This window comes from Cataglyphis hispanica, chromosome 12, assembly GCF_021464435.1.
Source record: "Cataglyphis hispanica isolate Lineage 1 chromosome 12, ULB_Chis1_1.0, whole genome shotgun sequence".
In the NCBI taxonomy this organism is placed as follows: domain Eukaryota; kingdom Metazoa; phylum Arthropoda; class Insecta; order Hymenoptera; family Formicidae; genus Cataglyphis; species Cataglyphis hispanica.
In genome coordinates this window covers 4,057,291-4,075,000 of record NC_065965.1, presented here as the reverse complement: position 1 = coordinate 4,075,000, position 17,710 = coordinate 4,057,291, and the positions used below count along the sequence as shown (strand labels likewise).

At 36.7% G+C, this 17,710-nt stretch overlaps 2 protein-coding genes and 1 long non-coding RNA gene across 3 annotated transcripts in view; 1 reads left to right on the top strand and 2 right to left on the bottom strand.

The window, feature by feature from the left end:
* Positions 1–3,129, top strand: part of LOC126853748 (uncharacterized) — a 3,783-nt gene extending 654 nt beyond the window's left edge. The window contains exon 2 of the long non-coding RNA XR_007687993.1: positions 2,257–3,129. This is a non-coding gene — a long non-coding RNA (uncharacterized LOC126853748). The remainder of the gene's footprint in view (positions 1–2,256) is intronic.
* LOC126853668 (tyrosine-protein kinase Dnt-like) overlaps positions 1–17,710 on the bottom strand; it is a 172,259-nt gene that overhangs the window by 80,893 nt on the left and 73,656 nt on the right. The gene's annotated exons all lie outside the window — the stretch shown is intronic.
* The window catches only part of LOC126853671 (transcription factor Ken 2), an 89,964-nt gene that overhangs the window by 34,967 nt on the left and 37,287 nt on the right, over positions 1–17,710 (bottom strand). The gene's annotated exons all lie outside the window — the stretch shown is intronic.

Below are 17,710 nucleotides of genomic sequence, written 5' to 3'. Positions count from 1 at the left end.
AGCAATCATATGTGTGCGCGTACGCGTGTGGCTTACGTGCACTCTCAGAATGCACATGCACAAGCGCAGGCGTCACGATAAGAGCAAACTCTCTGGTCTCTATCTGTTTTTATTGGATCATGATTCTCCTTGCTATCTTTCTATCTGTCTCTTTTTCTCCCTTTCTCTCACATCCTTTCATCTATTCTGATTCGTTCTCTCTCCCTCCATCTCGGCTCTCTCATTGTCAGATTCCCTTTCCATTTCTTTATCTTTCTCTCAATACCTCTCTACCGCGATATGTACGTATACTAGGCTGGATATGTGGTCTATGTACTGTCTTCCTCATTCGGACATATCGAAATAGAGACGCTCCTCGTCGTCGCAATGGCGTAATGTAAGAGTGCGCGTAATATGTAAGAATGGAAGCCAGAGAATGAGAAAGAGAGAAGGCTGCTAGGATCACCGTGCGATTGCGGCGCTTCTTCCTGGTCCCTTGTGTGTCCTTCACAACTTCCTGACACGTTCCTTCCGCCACATCATTCGTTCATTCTCTCGCGCGTTTCTTTCCTTCCCTCTTCGCGCTGTACCTGCAATTTCTACTCCGCCCTTTCATCCCTTCCGTTTTTGCTTTTCTCTCATTTCTTTTTTCTTCTTGCAATTCATCACTTTGGTTGTGGACTCCATACTGTATCCATACAACTTCTTACTCCGCCTCCTCATTCCTTCCATCTTTTTCTATTTCTATACATTTTATTTTCTTCAAGCTCAGCATTGGTGATGTATCGCCACTCCTACGTCCTGACCCATGTTTCCTTTTCTCTGCCATTTTTCTATTATGCTATTATAACGCTTTAACCAGAGTCTCCTCTCTTTAATGCCAACTCATCGATCTTTCTATTCATTTCTTTCTTTTTACATTAACTCGCAATATATATTGTTGTATCTCTTCTATTTTAGACTTCTAAGTTATCTTTGTATTGATTATCCGCCATTTTCGAATATAATTTTTTCAACTCATCATTGAAATTATGAAATCTGTTAAATTACGAAAATTACAATATTTTTTTACTGTTTCTCTGGAAATAGCAATCTTTCAACATTTTATTTCAAATAAAATGCAAAATAATTTGAGTATTTGAAAGGTATTTAAAAAGAAAAATATTTTATCATAACAAATATTATATAACATATCAAATCGTATTAATTAAACTCTCTTTTTTTATTTTTTTTTTTTTACTTGCTTTTAACTTGCATTCTTCTTGCGTTTTTTATCCGCCTCAGAAAAATCGGCGTACTATCTTTAAACGTTCACGAAACAACAGATCGATCGCTTTATCACGCTATCTTTTCCTTTCTCTCGCCTTTCTCCACCCAACACTTTGTCCACTTCTTCCTCTCTATCTTTCTATATCGCTCTCGTTTTTTTTCCTCTTTTTCATTTGCACTTGTTTTTTGAAAATAAAAAAACAAAGGCGCAGCATAAAGATCTCTTTCTCATCAAGAATTATATCGACATGCTGGTCGTTGCTTGCGATGGCGTTTTACGAGCAATCGATCGCGAAATGCTTGAACGATTCGACGGTAAACACGGCCGGTTTAATGTCCGTTACCTTCGTTCGCCAGGAAACGTGGAGTTTCGTTCGATCGGCGAACACGTAGCTCGCAATCAAACGTAGAGCAAGGATCGAAAACGGTATAATTTTGGTGAAGTCAAAGATTTCGATGCTGCAGGCGCACGAAAACAATCTCCGCGCTTACATTTATCGGCATTGAAAAATGAAATCGGCAATATTACATCGGTTTCAATTCTAGTTTACGACATCATACTCTGACAAACGAATAAGAATTAAAGCACGCATTACGGGGATTAATTATCAATCTTTAGGTATGAGAATATGCGATTTTGTGCACAAACCACTATGTTGAAGGATATACGTGCATTAATAAATGTATTGCTTCGTCATTATTTTATATAACAAAGCTTTCATTGAAGTCGCGCGATTGTCTTCAATCTTTTGAAACGAGAGTCGGATCAGCCGAAACGGGTCAGCTGAAAAGTGCGTTACGCAAGTCGACTGGGATATGCAAAGAAACGCGCGTGTCGCTTATTAACGAAATCGCGCGTAAATGTTTGATTGTTATCGTAGATTTGTTATTTAATATGCTGCGCCGCCGTTGCTTTATAACTCGCGATCTGACAGCTCCATTTTTTCCGCCGTCACGGCGGATTGTCATCAGCGATCGGCGAATCTGTGATACGCACGATGATTGCAGCAACTCGATCGACGGCTATACTTAGCGCGCCAGACGAATCTCGTTCGAGGGCCGCGTGGAAAGGAGGTCGTGGAACAGCTGATGCAGTTCGGTGTGACGGCGCCTTTACCTTTTCAACGCGGTCTTGCTCCTTCCCGCCTTTCGCGTCTTTATCTGTATAAAACAGCTGACGAAACGACGCTTGAATTGCAAAATTTATTTAATTCTTTTAAAATCTTTAATCAGACGTCTTATATTTAATGATGCACTTGGGAATGTCCGACATCACGGCGTATAATCATAACTTCGTTTTTTAAATTAAATTTTAAATTTATAATCTCTGATAAAGCACATAAATTACGAGTTTAAATTATTTAATGTAGTAAACGATGTAACAAAGAGAGTATGTATTAGTGCATAATTATTTTAATAAAAATAATGTTTTATAGTAAAGAAATTTAATATAATACAGTTGTAAAATTCTTCGGTATCGCACGTATATCAAATAAAATTAATATAAAACAATCAATATAATAGTTTGTGTCTTTTTTACTCAAAACATTCATTGCTAATCAATTTAGTTGTTGTTGATTACCTTCAGAATGAATGATTTGAATGATTAGAATAATAAATATTCGCCCGGGAGATTTACCCTTTTTGTATAACCGTGAAAAATGTCAACTGCTCAACCAATCATTTAATCGTTAATCGATGAGAAATCCGTGACCTTTTGTGGGCAAATATAGACTTACGAGCGGGTAATATCCCTCGTATACAGATTCCTGGAGATTAGCACGCCCGGATATCGACGATTAATCGATGTTTTTGCACACTGTGTCTGTTTCGCGAATAAAACTTCGACCGTGCATATTCGAAATAGAAAAAAAAAATAAAGAAATATCGCTAGCGGGCGAAATGATTTATCGCTGAATAATACATCGAGTCAAGCTGAATCGAATCGTATAAGAGCAAAGGCGTATTATTTCCGGAAGAAGCGCTGCGCGTTTCTCACGCCTGCTCGCAAGTATTTGCACACCGCTATCACTCGTGCGATATATTAATTGCGCGGTATAATTGTCACGCTTGTTTGATTGTCGCGAATCCGGTCCGTCGATTTAGCCGACGACGATCGGTGATGTCGTTTGCGCGCTATTTATTTATTTATGATGCGGTCTAATTTACAATCGGTACACGAGAGAAGGCCAAGCGGCGTTGCGTAATCGCTGTAGGGAGTACACGGCTGCTGTTTATCATTATGCGCGAAAAAGAGGAAAAAGAAGAGAAAGAAGGAGAGAAAAAGAGAGAGAGAGAGAGAGAGAGAGAGAGAGAAGGGGGAGAATCACAAGGTCCTCCTCCACTCGGTGCCTCGGCATACATGCAATTAAACACTTTGCTCTTTCCCCTGTTCCCGCCTTCGTAATGTGTTTACGCTTTCGAGATTCTGAGCCTCGGTTTTTTTTTAAAACGACATATTCTTGCACTTATGATGATTCGCTTTCTGAAAATTTTCTTCGATCTGTTTTCGTCTATTATCATTTATCTCAATTTATTTATTGTCGATTAAAATTTTTTAATTGCAAAATAAAAACTTAAATAATTACATTACAATAAATTTTTAAATATTTATGTACGTATCAATAAATTTTTTAATATCAAAAATAATAATTAAATTATAAAATATTAATCCATGTTTTGTTTTAACTAACAAAAAGAAAATATAGTAGTTTTTGAAATTGTAATAGTTTTAAAATTTTTTGGTATTAACCGTAATCTCCTTATCATAGTCATATAACAAGCGTTCTTAATTCAATGACTCATACATGATTATAATTAGATACAATCTAATTCACTGTCTTTATTTTTACAAATGTGTCAGTCGAAATAAAATAAAAACACTGTTATCACTGTAATTATGAAAATATAAATACCTAATTTTTTTTCTTAATTTCGAAAATTATATATTGCTGTTGAACGCGTCAAAGGCAGAGATTAATGATGCAGGATGATATTTGAAAAGAGAATAATTTATCCCAATTTTTCTCTCGTGAGACAATTTCACCCTTCCTTTCGATACTATTTCCAATTCTGCTCGCTTCTTTTTATTTCGTCCAGCCCTTCTTATTAATCTTTTTTTTTACTCTCTTTTTCTTTCTCTCTCTCTCTCTCTCTCTCTCTCTCCTCCAGTCTTTTCTAACTGCCCTCGTCCAGACGGTCGGACAACGATTGTACTTGCACCTTTCTCACAGTGCGACGCACAGGTTCGATCATCCCTTCTTTCCGCGTCCCTTTCACTCGACGAGCGAGAGAGAAAACGAGTGAATCTCTCGGAGAAAGAGAGGTCGCGGCGAAAGGCAAAGGGAGAGGAAGTAGCAGCGAGGAACGTTAAGAGATAGCCGGGGCGAGATGAGGGCGAGGGCGCGGAGAGAGAGGGAGGAAAGAGAAAGATGCAAGAGAGGATCCAGTTTGAGCGCGTGTAGGTTTAGATCCTCCGTAGTTGGTCTCGCGCGCATTTCGAGATGGGATTCGTTTTATTGCGAATCCGGTTTGTGCTTCCCGCGTTTGCGCGACGTGCTAGCATAGCTATAAGAGCACCGAAGGGAGAGCGCGAGAAAGGAGGGTCCCGGGAGGGAGAGTTGCAGGAAAAGGAAAGGGCCGCGTGTGGGAAGGGAAACCTTCTCTTTCATTCCGCCAACGCCGTAGCTCCTGCCCTATAACCCCCCCCCCCTCCCTCCCTCTTGTAAGCCCTTTCTCCTCTTGTTCTATTAGTTGTTGCTGTGCGTTGCTGTTAAAAGCGCCGCCACTGCTGCTGCTGCTGCTGCTGCTGCTGGTGCCTGCTACCGGCTGTCGGTCGACTCGCCCATTGCATGAGAGTTAGTGGTGGTACAGTTGATGGAAGTGATGACGAAGGTGGAGGTGGTGCCTAGTTTCAAGGTTGCCACCTCACACTCACGCGAGTTACGCACGTTAATTAAGCGTACTACCTCGCTCTTGTGTAGAACGATTGGCTATAAAATATCGTTGACATCCACTGAAACTTTAAAAATTTAAAAAAAATTACTTTTTTTTTTTTAATTAAAAAATAAAAAATATCTAGATTTAGAAGTAACTGCGAGGTATCTGATGTTATGCATTTTATACTGTACTTAAGTCCTTGGTATATAAAGAATTATTAAAGATAAATACAACACTTATAATAATTAAACTTTTTTCATATTCAGAGATAAATCTATCGTTAAATAATATCATTGACAAAGCCCTTATTATTGACCAAGAGCTAAAGATTAATAGCTAAGCTTTGTTTCTCCGCACGTGCGCACCTATTGCAAAATCGTTCTGAAAATAAACCACCATATTATATGCCATTTGATATAATAATTATGATGCGACTTTATTGCACACAGTAAAAGAAAAAAAAAAAAATACACATATGTCGGACTAATCGATGATAATCAGGCGAAAGGAATCACGGACGTCCCAGAGCGCGCCGCGCTTTTTGTCGCACGACGCTTAATGAAAGGCGGTAACACCTTTTCGCGGAAAGATACGAGTGGATTCTAAAATAAGAACGAGGTTGCACGGGCGTGTGCGCTCGTCATTAGCATTGATGGAGCACTTATTTACGCGCTGCGCTGTTAAGCCGATCGAATCAACGATTTCCCGCGCGGCGGCCTCGAGCATCAAAATCATTGTCAATCTATGATGACTGATCACCGAAAGCTGCGCAATCGGAGAAAATCAATCGCTCGTCAATATTTTATAATTTTTAAAAATTGTACATTGCGTGTAGAGTGGACAGAGAGAAGAGTAGCTTTGTTTAAAATTGTTCTTAATAAATCGTTAACTTGAAGAAACACATTCGATGAAGTCATCTCGGCGCGAAGAAGATAATCCGACTTCATTGCCGTCCTGCTTTCACGAAGCGAAAAGATACGGCCGTTAAGACCGAGGAGCGCCTCGGAACTATTCGCGTAATGATTACAAGATGGGCACATCTATTTATGCACATATTTGCGCGTCTTGCAAAATATCAGCATGCCGAGCTCGTTCGTCGAGCGAATGTGTGACTTTAGGTCGCGACAAACGCTACTCTTTCTAACGCTTCTCCGGCGCGGCAGACGCGCGCCCATTCACAAGGCAATCGTTTGTAATAAAAATTAGCGAACTACTCTTTCATTATGCAATTAGCATATTAAATGGCACAGAAGTGATTAAATAGATAAAAAAATTGTTACGTTGAATTAAATTAAAAATTTAATCGCAACAAACTTGTCGCTTGCTTCGAACTAGGCTTCTTCGAAACTTTTAGCATTACATCCCTTTATATTGTCCTTAAACATAGCATTACATAATAAATTAATAAACAAAAATAAATTGAAAAATAAATTGAAAAATATTAATATTCTTTTTTCCTGCCGAGAGAGAATTGGATATATTAATATACGCTTCATATTATTGTATATTATTGCTCGAGAAATTTCCTCGCGCCCCAGTTTGCAACCCCGATGCTTTAGACAATTGAAAATGTGCGAAACTGATTGCGTAAGCCTGACATCGTTATGTAGTTTTATTAAGTGCATAAGAGAGACCCGTGTCGCGCCCGACGTTTCTCTCGTGCATGCGCGTCTTATCGCGCGCACGGATCTGTTCTTGTTTCAGTCAATAAAAACTCATCCGCTAATCGCTCGTATCAAAGATTTTAATTACCTTGAAGAGTCCCGCTTGCATCTCCGAGCGACGACGCGCGTGTCGTGCATCGCGCCGCTTTATCCCATTCGACGTTTCCATCGGCGATCTCTCGCCGTCGAGATTCCTAATAGACGATCGCGAGCCCGTAACTCTCGTAATAGAAGAAAATGCAATTGTGCTATCATCGCGGGGAACTTGGTAATAGAGTATAGTAATGGCTCCCGGACTGATGTCATGCGGTAACCTTCTACTTTGTACGTAGTAGGTGACAGAAATACGCTAGCGTGTCCGCTCCCGTTCGTCGAAATAGAATCGAAGCATGCGAGTATTCTAGCCCCGGAAGGTATTTTCCGCAAAAACGCAATCGTAAACAACTTCTTGCCAAGAAAGATTCCGACTAACTGTGTGGAACGTATCATCGTGAAGAAGATGATTAACATTTTCTGTAAATTTTTTTGCGTACATCAAAATGTTTTTCAAAATATGACTCACGCGGAGAATAGTCTTAAATAACACGAGAATCTTTAGCCGACAATAATAATAAAGAATAATAAGAAATTAGAAAAAAATCTATAATTCTTTTATTCTAAAATAAAATGAACATTGATACATTTTCATCAAACATTGCTTTGCGGATCAAATTATCCGACAATATAAAGCCATTAAGTCTCTTGGAAAAAAATTCATATTAAAATTGTATCGGATTGATAAAGCGCTCATCACTCATTATCAATACGATTTTTCGAAAGTGAAAGGCGAGTTACGCGATCGCGAAAGTTTTCGCGAAACGACGGAGCACAGATCGTGACGAATCTGCGCGTTGGCGACGAACGATAAGGTCTCATTTCCACGTAGCCAGATAATAAGCCGCGAGACCTCGACTTTCCAAAGAAGAATACGCGCTCGCTCGCGCGCTCGCACACACGCGCCTCGCCGTAAGAAAAATAGGAAAAAAACAACGACGAGGTTGCATAAGAGGTCGTCTTTCTGAAACGACAGTTCTCGTATCGTCGATGGAAACGGTTAAGAGTTAGAGGCGTTGACGCAATCGCGCGGCATCGGTCGGAGTCGATGCATCCAAGTGACGAGAATCAAGAAGAGACACGCGCACAAGCAAATATCGCGCAATTATTTCTAGAAAAATTGTCCTTTGTTAAATTCTTTGTCAATTGCTAATTAAAAGTAGAATACGAAGAATAGAGGCTATAACATACATCATATATACAGAAAGAGAAGCTCTTCTATTTCTGTTTCTCTCTGGAATTAAGAACACCATTTTGTATATAAAATTTGTATAAAATAATTATAATCTCAATAAAATGAAACGTGCACGAGATGAAGATTAAGGAATAATCGTGGTGAAATGTCATTCAATTATGCAGTGACGGCGGTTCGCGTAACTGATTAAAGTCTCACAATTCACGCAAATTCACGTCACATATTGATTCACGGTCATTCCTAACTGCGTTGTTCGCATATCTTGGCTTTCTTTTCTATAATCACCATTTCTTGTCGCCGTGCGCAATATTTTTACATATTTTAGACGACGCAATTGCAATAATATTTTTATGACAGTATTCTTCTCATCCATATGCTTATATTTGTTGCATCCAATCACGATTTTCCGTGATAACGAGTAATTGTGCTTATTGCTATTATCTCATTTTTTACATTTCTAGAAAATATTTGAAAGAATGCAAACGAATATTATCGACGATAAAAACGCGAGAAATGTTTCATCATACAGGGAATAGACAGAGAAAAGTGCGAGCTCAGAAAAGCGGTTGAGAAATTTCAAAGAAATATTTAAAGAATTTTTCCTCTCTCGAAACACGACTATGTTGTGTGGTGAAGAGAAAAAGATATATGTTCTGCGTTACCGCTTAAAAAATATAACGCGCTATTACGTTAATCAATTCCACGTGTTGCACGATGGAGCGCGTTGTCGATTACATTGATATAAAAAATTATTTACCCAGTTTCTTTCTAAGATTTGTTATAACATCGCCGCGACACGTGTGGAATCCGCTATCGATTATTGTTGACAGAATACATACTTGAGATTAGAAACGGAATCATGCTTTCTTTAATAGAACGGCGTTAATTGTTGATATTTTGAGAGTAGTCGCGGCGCGATAAAAGTCGCTATACGATAAATCGATTGGTACAATCTTCTGTTATCTTGACTTGACACACACACACACACACATCGTTAAAGTACGCATTTAATGCGCACGTGCACCGTGCACCTTCCCGCGCGTTTTTCTGCACGATCCTGATCTTTTCGCCCTGCTTTCGAGCGCAGCAGACGCGACGTTGCATTCACGCATCATTATGTAATGCCGTAACGTTATGCGAGCGTTTCGCGCTCTCGATGCCTTGCACCGTTGCGGTCTCAAGGTCCCCACATTGTTATTTGTACGTCGCGTTAACGCGTCCCGATGCGATCCAGGGACGTGATACGTCGCGAAAATCTCGTCGTGCATCGCAAGCGTGTTCGTGCGAAGAAAATTTCTCTCGTACATATATCTGTATGTATATACAAGTTTTATGAAATAATGCAAATTAGATTGGCATTTAAATTCAAGTGGAAAATAAACGTTTATTACGTAGAAATTTAATTTCTGCTGAAACCGCTTTATTAATAATCGTTTTGTAACTCGGAAAAACTATATTGATATCGGCTATGTTTTAAGTCTGGCTGTTAAATGATAAAAAAATCATATCTGTAATCAAATTATAAAATTATAAAATTCTAGAATACACGTTTGTGCCCTTTATATTTTTCTTTATTTTAATTAAAAATGCAGAAAATATAAATAAAAGTAAAGTAAAAGAATATATTCTAAAAACGAATCTTTAGAAATCTTCCAGTTTTCATAAAATTTTTTCGGTTAGTGTGCACAAAATTGTTTCGCAACAGGCTGAACTCCATCAGAAAATGCTCCAATAAATGTCGGAAATAAAAAACGTCGAATGTAAGAATTTTGACAGCAAGGAATCTTTCGTTTCCCACATCTCTGACCTCGTAAAATAGGATAGAAGGATGGCTGCGCATTTCAAGAAAATCACTCTTTTGTCGCAAGGTTACCCTTTTTTCTCTAACAATATATTGCTCTATTTCCATTTCAGTTTCTAGTTTAACTACTCTATTTTTTTTCCTCTTCGTTGTAATCGTAAAAATTAAACTTCTGTTAGACGTAGATACTGACAATCGGTTTCGAAATTTTCATTTTCGTTTTTATTACAGGTCGTAAATATTCATTTTCTGACCGTATTTGTGCACTTTGTAAAACTATTCTAAAATATCACATATATTGTGATGTAATCTAATTATTTTTATTTTTGAAATAATTTCACAAGATACGTCACTTGTTATTAGGTTTATTTTTAATTTTTTCTAAAATATTTATTTCTAAAATAAAAATAATTAATCATATTATATTATTATTTCCATTATCATTTTATATAGCATCTTATATAGCAAGACATTTTGAGATCTGAATATATATATAAATTTAAGAAAATATAATAAACATTTTGTAAATTATAATTTTCCTCATGCTTTATATTAATTTCAAAATAGTATTATTGATATTCCTATCATCTCTCCGCGAAAGAGAAAGACGGAGAGTCTTTCTCTGTTCTGAGTCTGTTTCTCCGTCTCTCTTTTAATAAATTGTAAAATATCTTTTATAATTATATACATATATAAATGCAGTACATGTTCTAGATCATTCATACAAACTGAACCCAGCGATTTGAAGAGATAAGTACTTGTGATGCTTTGTGATGCTTATTGTTATCTTACCGCGGAAATTTAGAGACAAGAATTTTATAGATAACACACACGAGAATCATCCGAGAAAAAGAAAAATACTATATCCCATAGCATACAACAACAAGGGAGAAGAATGGATAATCTGTTGATATTACCAACGAAAGAGAGAGACCTGGAGGATAGAGAAAGAGAGGACGGCGCTTATATACATGAAAGAGCTGAAGTGAGTGATGCGGAGAGTGAAAGAGAGGGAAGGGAGATCTCTCGAGATCATGAGGGCGCAGTCGGTGAGTTCCAGGGGGGCGGCAGTGCCAACAGGCGCAGGAAGGGACGATGGGGGGGGAGGGGGGGGGACGGAGATACACACACACGATACGAACCAAAGGCGTACGCGCGCACGCCTCTGATAAGGTCTTATCGTGTGAAAGCACCGTGGCCTACTTACACTCGGTGCGCACTTATATGCGTCACTAATGCCCGCGCGAGCATTCATGCACGCACGCACGCAGCGCGATCAGCATGTGTACACACGCGTACGTCGCACTGCTCCGCCGCACTCAAGCACGAGGGCGAGCACGCGTGAACGTTGAACGCTTGTTCGCGCGCAAGCCGAGAATTTTCTTGATTTTTTTTTCTCCTCCATTCTTTTACCGCACTCTCACCGGCTTCTTCTCACCCGAGAGGCCATCTAGCTGTTTTGTTGACGCTCACAAAGTGCATAGGCGACGAACGGAAGAGGGACGCTGGCCTTGGATGCATGGCGGAATGATTGTTTGACATCCTCTGTAAAATAATCGGGAAATAATAGTCGATGATAGCAACTTATAGGGAAACCAAAAAGTCGCATAGGTACTGTAAATTTCGGAAAATTCGGTTGAGAAAAGCAAACACGATAACTGCAAAAATCAAAGAACGTTTTCGGAAACTTGTGTTTTTAAAAATCATTCTTCAAAAAATAGAAATCTCTCTCTCTCTCTCTCTCTCTACGTGTTTCAAATGCATAACCGTAGTTTTGACTTAAATATAACAGAGTGCATACTTTTTTCAAAATGTTTGTTTTTTCAGAAAAGGCTTTTTGCGAAAATGTCGCTTTTAAACAAATCATGCAATAATGCAGACGTTACAAATATTTAAAATATGTAAAGAGATCACGAAAATGTTATTTGCATGACGAAATCTTATAACAAATAACTATAGAGAATGGAGAAGGCGTACAAAAATAGACAATACGACGATGATCATTGACCTCGGTATTGCGTTTCGCCTTACATAACAATGCATTCGGTACACTGTTATTTGCACCTTAAATTCTTTGAGAAATTTTGCTCGGCACGCTCGATTGTATATTGTACATCTTTCGAATTCTGAATTATTTCACCTTGTTTTTATAAAAAAATGTAGAAGAATTTTTCGCAGTTTTTGAGAAAGCGTTAAATATATATATATATTTCTATGCATATAGAAAACTGTCCGTAATACAAGAGCGGCAATGATCTGTGAAGAAAGGAATACAAAAACTAATAAGAGATAAATGTCTTACAATGAAATATGTGGAAGTAATTCTATGTAGAAAAATGGAATATAGACAAGAAGATAAAGAGGAAAAATTGCCAATAGTTTTTCCTTTCTCTTCTTTCTTTTCCGAATTTTCCGCTTTAATAGAAAACCTTGTCTCCTAATAATTGCTGATGTAAATAAGGTTTGGTCACAGAAAAGGTCTGTATTCTGGTTAAAAGAAGGACGAGAGAGAGGATGACGCAATTTTGAAAAATTTGCTATTATAATATCTACATCTAATAAAAAATTAATATGTAAGAGTATATGATTGTTTTATGTCATACACGCGCATACGTGAAATATTGGCATTAAATGCAAAGAGTGTCTAAAAAATAGCTTTTTAATCTCACTACAGACATGAAATGATATCGGTAATAGCTATCAAGACATGATAGTAACATTTCGCGCGTTGTTTAACTTTAAATTAAGTACTGATAAGGAAAACGTAAGCAAAAAAATGTATGATAATTTCTTATTTATTTGTGCCCGCTAGTAAATATGTAAATTCGACGCATGCAAAATGACTTTGTGACGGTTGTTGTCTCTGTCACGAAAAGGTTATAGTCAAAATTAAACCTTGAAAAAAAAAAATATGTACGTGCCAAGAACCTTTTTTCTCTGTCCCGATGTCCGTTCGGGGTAAAAGCTGGAGGTCAAAAGTACGTCAAAAATTTTATCGAAAACTAGAAAGGCATCTAACATCTTTTCGATATCGCGGCGTCTTGTATCTGATAACGCGTTATCACTCCGCGCGTGTCAAGCTAAACGAACTTTCGTGGAACACGTGGAAAACATGGGCGATCCTCTGGGGTAAATGCAGCACACGCGTGTATGCGTACGGCGGTGACGTTGCGAAATTGGGTCATTCGGAAATTGAATCGCCCGTGTGGATAACTGCGTTTGAAGTTTTGCTGATAAGAAGGAGATGTGGAATAGTCGCGCATACTTATCGTATTCACGTATTGACGAGGCGCCGTTGAACAATTTTCTTTCGTGACGCGTCAGAGAGAGAGAAACGAGAGAATGGATTTCGGCGTCGCTGATCGAATTTTTGCAATCTTTTCGCTTTTATCGATCACCTTTCTTGTTGTTAATAATATTAGTACGCAGTTAAAATTATAGCCCTAAAACATTGAGATTGCGAAATGAAAGGATTAATTATTTGTAAATAGAGACAGTCTCATGGTACGTGTTGTACATATATAGATTTAGTTAAAAATTTGATTATCTTCAAACGTATTGTTACATATATAATATACAATATATAATATATACGTGTATTTCTTCGTAATTAATTTCTCTTTTTTAATTATAAAGTTATAATGTAATTTTATATAGAATTTTTTTTAAATTATTTTTATAATATAAAAATATTATGAAACATCACTTTGTACAATTTATAATTATTTATTAATATTTTTATTATAGATAGTATTTAAAATATATATACATTTTTTTTAATTAAATATATATATATATATATATATATATATATATATATGTAAATATGTATATATTAACATACTATCTAATAAAAAAAATAGATGATTATAAATATTATTTGTTGCATTTTATTTATATTCTTTTTTAATCAATTCTTTATTAATACATACATTTTTTTAAATTTTTCTAAATTTAATCTTAAATGTACTTTCTATTTTTATTCATGGTTTTATTGCTCTCATGGTGCAACGTCCTATATCAAAGTATACGTGTTTTATCTAGTTACATATTATCTTTTGTCTCAGCCGTCGTCCCGTAACTAGTCGAGTTTCATTATAATAACCTCGAGACGATGAAAAGTCGAATGACATCTGTATAAGTCACCTCGACATGATTTCACACATCAGTTTCCAATTAGAATTTAATGATTATTAAAGTATTAATGATTAATCAATAGAAACAAAATGTGAAGAAACTTTATTTTACGAAAATTTTTTTTAATAAAATCAATTACAATCAGTTCTGATTGTAATTGGTTTTATTAAAAAAAACAAAAATGCTTATCACAAAAATTTATAGAAATAATTTATAAAGCGTTTTTTCAACATTAACAAAACATTAAGTTTGTCTTCAAAGAGCGTTAAAAATATTTAAATAACGTAATTATAAGCGCTATACATAATTATTATAAAATTTATATTAATTATATATTTATAATAAAACGCATAGAAATGTCTTTTAAAAATATTAAGTATTTTGAGTTTTATTATCTGCCCACATTTAAACTGCAAATTAAAGTGTAATGACAAAGAGAAAAAGATATCTGACAAGTCCATAAAATTCCGAGAATGAACATATTTTTCGTCAATCATAAGTAATTGAGAACTTTCAGTTCGTGGGTTATGATGTGACACTATTATCAAAGATTCACATTAAGGCATCAACACGTGTCGTGAGTGACATGAATGACATAGAAACGAGGAAAGAGTTAAACGTACATTTTTCAAGTCTTATTACAATAAAGTGACAGCCTTGAACGGACGTATAGAAGAAGCATAGAAGAGACATAGACACCAATTGAAACCGTAAAATGTAATTTCTACTGACTTGTGTTAGATGTAATCATAAGGTCCCCCCCTCTCTCTCTCTCTCTCTCTCTCTCTCTCTTTCATTATAATTAATGCATGTAAGAGTAATAAATATTAGACAACTTGTAAGAAACGATTATATCGAAAATTTAAAAAGCTATGAAGTTAATGCAATGTAAAACTGTCATAATTACTCTCCACGCTTATCAGCTGACTTATGTTGTGTTATTTTTGTTTTGTCAGAAAAAATTATTGTATTTTAAGAACCAAATAAAATATATTGAAATAAATATTTCACAGCAATTTTAGAAATAAGTAGATAAAAGAAATATATTTTTTGAAAAGATAAATCATATATATAATATAATACATTACCATTAATAATTCCAACATCTTTAAAACATTATGATGTAAATATAATATGTCTTCCATCTACTTTTTTTTTAATAACGAAATTTTATCTTTGTTTAACTCGCTCTATCTTTGCAATGGATGTGCAAAAAGGGAAATAAAAATAAACTATAAATCAATATTTTATGCATTATGCGAATGTTCAGGAATCTATAGAAACTATTCACATCTATAATTTACTGTGTCCAAGGACGGTGATAAAATTAATTTCATGAAACTATATCATTCGTAAAAAGCTTTCGGCATCCTCAAACATACTCGTAGACAGAAGAGATAAATATAAATCGCCAAATCTCTCTCTCTTTCTTCCTCCCTCTTTCTCTTCTATCTCTCTCTTCTCTCTCTGTCTCTCCTCTCTCTCTCTCTCTCTCTCTCTCTCTCTCTCTCTTTCTTTGTGTTCATCAAAGACGGACCGAGAGAAACGGCCGTTTGACATTATGAGGCATTTACGAGCGCTCAGTTGGAAATGCCTCAGATTGTTATTGGTTACAACGTCCAAATTGTGAGATTTTTTTCTGTGCAACCTGTATGCAATCTGTATGCAACCCTCTCTCCGGTTCCCTTCTGTGTTTTCTTTTCTCCGACTGTTTGAAAAAAAGTTTCAGGAAATTTGTCTGACTATCTGCCCGAATTGTATCCTGTTTGTTCTCTTTTCTCTCTTCCTTTTTTTTCTTCTTCTTTTCTTCTTCTAACCATCCGTCTTGTTCAAGAACATCGCCACGTATTGATCGACACAATTTTCACTCGCTCGCACGTTTCTCGTCTCTTTGCTTTAGTTTTTCTCCTTATTTTTTGCGGATCGACCGGCCGAGACGAAGGACCATCGTGTTTCTCTTATCCTTGAGTCGAAAAGGATAGAAATTGTCGTCAATGCGTGTTAAACACATTGCACGTTTTAAGGGCACTGCGGCATGATATTAGAAAAAGCGAGAAACGGATTATTGCACCGTGTCCATCAGGAAAACTATATCAGTGAAATCGGGTATTTGCAGCTCTTGCCGTTCGACCCTGTGCTAAATTCGACAAAACGATTTTATCTCACCCCGTGTTGGAATGTAGCTCTTTAGAAAATGTAACTCTTAGAAATTATTATTTATCCTGCGAAGGAAAATCTCAAATATATATATATATTGATAAAAATTCTTCAAAAAAATTTTCTTCAAAAGTAGTTTTCTTTAGCAGATTTAGCATTCTATTTATAAATTTAACGCTGTTCTTTTTATATCACTTTATAATATATTTCAATGATAAAAAAAAATTGGGATAGGGAGGGGAGGGGAAGGGAAACATACTCTGCTAGATCTCTCTATATTTTTTTTTACACTTAATATCTCCATTGATTAAGCATCACGTGGAAATATCAATTTCATCACCGCAACATTGCTCATTTGCTTAACGATTACTTTCGCGCAAGAGGAGTATCGTACGTCGCGCGGAGGATCTAGTTGTTGCTACCTCTTTATCTCCTGGCGGTGAAATGGGAGCAAGGTCCGGAGAGTTAGGAAGAGGTTGCTAAGATGCAATAAGTGGCTGTCAGCCAAGCGGTTGGCCAAGTGACTGACTCGCGGGAAAATAGATCTTCCCGTGAATTCATCCCGGCCAACGCGACATCGGCGCGCGAGCTTTTCTATCGACTCATCCAAAAATCATCTCGTAATTCTGAGAAACATGAAACTATAAAGCGCCGATTGTGAATCATCGTGAAGCCGCACACAAAAAAAGAACATTGAGATCGTTACATTTGCAATCCTGCATAAATGTTAACCACTAATAGCATATTTTAATAATATTTATTACTGGATGAATTATTTTGTCGATTATAATTAATTAATCGATAAAATGTATGTAAAAATCGATTCTTCAGACTGTTTAAATAAGATAAATTGTTTAATTCATAATCAATTCGATAAATTTGTTATCGAAAATGATTGATCTAAAAGAGTCTCGAGAATTTATAAAATATCTATACATCCAAAAGTAACTCATAAAAAATTACAGTTGCTCTCTCTCTCTCTCTCTCTCTCTCTCTCTCTCAAATGCATATAGGCACGATTCGGAGGGGTTAATTAACTTTAGAATTTTGGCAATAACAGCAAGTGCACATCCGGCGCGCGATTATCCTGTGCCATTCATCAGGTAGCAGAGTTTATTCGAGCTCGGCAAAAAGAGAATGCCATTTCCTCCGCGACCACTTCCTCCTGTTGTGAGGAGGGCAGAAAGTCTTCCTCTTCTCTTTTCCCATTCGGATTAAGAGAGTACTTTCCTTGTATAGTACAAGCTTCTACTTGTTACTGGGCTCCCCGCTATATTTCAACGACAGATCACCACCGGTACGGGGAACGTTTGGTTATTTTACTTTCAATTTCGTTTCGTCGGCGCACTGCGGCAGTTGAGAAAATTACGTAAGCGGGCCCCGTAACAGCGGAGAAGAGAGGAGAAGGGCTGGTCGCGCGAGAGAGCCGCGTGTCGAAATAATAGTGGCCACTCTTATTATATATTCGTTGCCAAC